General features: G+C 38.0%; 1 non-coding gene across 1 annotated transcript; it reads left to right on the top strand.

The window, feature by feature from the left end:
• The first annotated feature begins 3,884 nt into the window (after nucleotides 1–3,884).
• LOC118760081 (U1 spliceosomal RNA) lies at nucleotides 3,885–4,043 on the top strand. Its single transcript, XR_004996569.2, has one exon. It is a non-coding gene; the product is annotated as a U1 spliceosomal RNA (small nuclear RNA).
• The last annotated feature ends 367 nt before the right edge of the window (nucleotides 4,044–4,410 follow it).

The following is a 4,410-nucleotide window of genomic DNA, read 5'->3' as shown; positions in this document are numbered from 1 at the left end:
GTAAAACTTAAATTGTGCTGAAATCTCTTGAATTCTAAACGTATTCCCAACTTACACAGCATTGTGTAGACTATTCAGAGAAATTTCAAAGGGTAATTTGGGCTCCCTTGACCACAGTACATACTTTAATTGAATAGATTTTACTTTCCTGTTGTATTTGAAGATTACAAGAATCAGGAAGTGCATGTACAACCAGGGCATCTGTAAGAATTTTAATCTTCTTTATTTGTGGGGTAACACTTAATAGTATTGGACTGGGTTTCACCAAGATTCCTTTTCAGGATTAAAAATCAAAACCAAACGAAACTCCCAAACTAAAAACAAACCAAAATCCCTCTTTACCAGAAAAGAAAATAAACAGGGACCACCTTTACAGCTTGGTCAACTATAGTTCATAGGATTGAAATCAAGAGACTGAGAAAAAGTTTGCTCTGTTCCCTGAAGTCTGAGTTTGGATCCTGAAAGTCTAGACTAATTTTGTTTCCATTCATTGTGCTGCCTGGAGATTTTGATACCTTGCTGGAGTTGTTTTCTTCCTTTTCAAGGTTGATATGATACTACCATATACATGGCTATTTTAATTAACTACAATAGGAAAAGGACAAAAAAAGTAGGGAATGGGCATTAGAAAAGAAACATAGGAAAGCTAGTCCTCCCACTAGAATAACCATTGGCTATCTTTGTTGGTTTGTGATGAAGCTGGGGTTGAGAGTAGTCATGAGTCTTAGCAACCTCCTGAGCACTTGGAAGTGGCTGGCCCAAACTGAGATGTGCTCCTAAGAAATGCACGCTGGATTTCAAAGGCTTGTTCCAAAAAATGGAAAGGAAAAAGTAACATATATCTTGTCACAACAAATATGTTATGAACATATTAAGTTAAATGAAATATTTATTAAAATTGCATCCACCTGTTTTTGCTGTTGTTGTTCCTCTTCTTTCTGCAACATTCAAAGGTGCATGTGAGGCCAGCATGGAAAGCTGACATTTGTTTCTTTTGGATAACACTGCTTTAGAGGCAGCATTGGTTATGTGGCCATTTGCTATAGATCCCAAATTCAAATTGGTGGTTAATGTTTCATGGGGAAGCTAAAATAGCGTATTGTCATGGAGACCAAAGCAAGGTTTATTTTTTTATGGCTGGGGAAAATAATAACATATTATAAATGTACTGTTTCGCTGGTTGATCTTTCTTAGCTCCAAAAAGTTCAAGTCAAGTGTGCATCATGAAAAAATTATGCATCCATCTCAAACATTTTTGTGCCACAATGAACTTATCTTTTAACTTTAATTTTCCATGAAAATGTTGAAGGTCTCTCATGAATATTTATTGGAAACATTTTGTGTCAAATGCCAAGATATGAGTTATACAATGAATATCTGTCAAAGCAATCTTCACTTAGAACGAGAAGGTATAATTGTGAGTCATAGCAGAAATTTTAGTTTGTACACTGCATTAGCTGCCTTAATCTACATAGTTTGTTTTCTATGACGAGTTTCCCATTGATAGCATTAAGTCCAGATGTTACGTTTAGATTATCAGTAAGATGTTTAGGTTAATTTGTCATGAATTAAAGGGAGATTTGTCTATTTCTCACACAATTTAATTCAAATTCCCTTTTTAGAAATCTTAAAAGCCCAGTGGAGGGAACTCAAATGTACATTAAGCCAATTCAATGTTGTAAGTATTTAATTTACTCATGTAAGAGGTTGTCTTTTGAATACCAATGGATGCATTAATTTGAAAAGAAAGTACAAGTTTTGGTTGGCAATGAAAGAAAAAATGTATGCTATTGAGGAAAACTAAGAACCACCTGTCAGAAAATGGTTTCCAATAAAATACTCAGATTTTGTCATTTTAGATTTAAATGATCAGGATTGCTGTATTTTAAATGAATGACATTATTAAGATGTGCCTAATTTTTTTTTATCATTCTGTGTACAGTGCCATTAGGGTGTGTGCAATTGTCATGATCCAAGGCCATTTATTAATTATTTGTTTTCTTCCTTGGATTGTATTAATAATAAAACAATTATAAACTCTAAGGTTTGGGAGGGAAGGGGTTTACAGTCTAACTCTGATCAAACCATACTGATTACTTACCTGGATACTTTTATTTCTAATCAGCGGCATGAAGGAATGCGTGGACCCACACAGAGGTTCACATTTTACAGCCTCTTGTCATTTGCAGACTTTCCCTGTGGTCAGCTGCAATCTTTCTTATACAGTCCCAAATTCAGTTTGGGAAAATATCACTTGTTATGAGATGTGATACACTCCCAGTAGTAAATATAAACATTCTGTAAACACTTCTCAGTGAGTAATACTGGAAGCACACACACAAAAAAAATCACCCTCCTTCCTAAACAGGTGATGCCATACTCTGATGCTCCAAGTCTCCTGGTTTGAGAAGGTTTCATGATATAAAGTAGCTGATTAACTAAGAGTTTTGCCTTTGGTATAGATTGTCTTGGATTGGTCCCTTACTACTTACCTGGATCTTTGAACAGAAACAGTTAACTGTTGTAGTGTAATTGGCTAAGTGACCTCTTGGGAAGCTCTCATAATATACCAGAGTGCAGATTCGAAACAGCTCTTTCAGATCCTTGGAAGAGGCAGATAGCGGCGTAAGTGTTTGGATTCCTGCCACACATGTGTGGGACATCAGGATAAAATTTCCTGAGTTCAATCTAGACAAGCCCTGACTGTTGGGGGTGGGACATTTGGGGGCAGTGAATCAGCGATTAGAAGATCTCCCTCTATTTCTTTCTCTTCTCTCTGTCTTTCAAGTTGGTGAAACTACATAAGTATTGTTTTAAAAAATAAAAAAGGAAAAAAACACTTTTAAGCAGTGAAGAACATAAATGGAAGAGGTCTGTGTGTGGTTGATAACTGTTCATAGGCCTATGGGAAGCCTTTGCCTGGTGGATCAAAGTTGAACCAATGCTCTAGTCTTTGATACATTCTCAAAATATGTATTCCCACAATATGTAAGTAGGAAATGGACTTTTTCTGAATATATCTTGAAAGATACCAGGAAAGTTCATGACATTCCTTACCCCCAAACCTAACAGATTGGCTTTTTTTCTTTTAAACCAATTATCCCTGTCCTCAATCTCATTCTGATGCTCTGCTCAAGATTCCCCAGCAATACCGGTCTCCAAAGATCCCAGCATCCCACCTCCACCTGAGCCCCATCAGGCTGTAGCTTTCCAGTCACATTGGATGCTCATCTCCCTCAGGAGCTTTTCATTTCATAGGCAGGAGGCTTTTTGAAAAGAGGCTTGTGATAGAAAGAAAGTGTCTAGTGCTGGATAAGCAGGCCTGAAGGAGACTGTTGGATGTTGTTCAGTAAGTGTGAGAAACCACTGCAAGGTTTTGCATCCATAAAGTAGCATGATATGTGCAGTGCTTCTGAAAACAATCGACTTGCATTGCTTTTAAACAAAAAATTCGGCAGAATCAAGAGGTCTGAATTCCTGTAATTTGTTCTACAGAAAATTACTTTGAATTTGATTTTTCAATCTTTACAATGCAGACAGAGGTTTGAGTTCAGTTTAAGTTAGTTCTTTTCAGATGTAAAATTCCAGATCTCGAAGTACTTCATGGAATGTCACACTATCCTGTAGAGCCATCATTGAGACAACAAACCCAAGTGGAGGAGCCTGGAAACTATGACGTGAACCTGTAGGGAACTTAGGAGTGGAGATCTGGCATTCATAGTGTTTCTAGTGGCTAGCTAGAGAGGGGATATCTCCTTCAGAGTGTGGACAGTCAAGGTTGGATTCACTAAGCTGTTCTTTTATGCATTATGAACCCCTTAGGGTCTTACCTCTGTGCCTGCTGTCCTCTAGGGAAGGGGATGGTGATAAGAGTGTGGCTGAACATGCCCTCTGTGCAGGGGCGATACCATGATCACAAAGATGGTTTTTCTAGGGTAAGACTTATCTGTTGCAATCTGGATGTGCTGACCCCTGCGATTTCCCCAAATGTGGGAAACTGCACAATTTGTGATAGTGGGGAACAACATTCGCATTCTCCCCTAAAAAACAATGTTCCCCGTGCAGAGCTGTGTCCACACTCACAGCAATAGGTCTGGGGGCTGAACCATCTGAGCATTACGGGTTACTAAAGAAGAATTCGGAGTAGTGAATCTTTTCCAGTTCCTACAGAAATGGCTGAAACCAGGTCTAGATATACTTCCTTGTGTACAGTTTTTCAGAGAACAAGGAAGAGAGGAATACTTGCTCTATAAAATCAGCATAGTGGTTCCTCAGGGAAAGGTGAGTGCAGAGAGAACTTATGATAGAGATGAAGCCTACGAATAAGGTGGGAAAGGCTATTTCTGGCTCTGAGTGACTTATATTAACAACATAATGATAATGCTAAAGTTGACTTATGTAATTATCTGC

Source organism: Ochotona princeps, chromosome 11 (assembly GCF_030435755.1).
Source record: "Ochotona princeps isolate mOchPri1 chromosome 11, mOchPri1.hap1, whole genome shotgun sequence".
Lineage (NCBI taxonomy): Eukaryota > Metazoa > Chordata > Mammalia > Lagomorpha > Ochotonidae > Ochotona > Ochotona princeps.
This window is presented reverse-complemented; position numbering and strand designations above follow the sequence as displayed.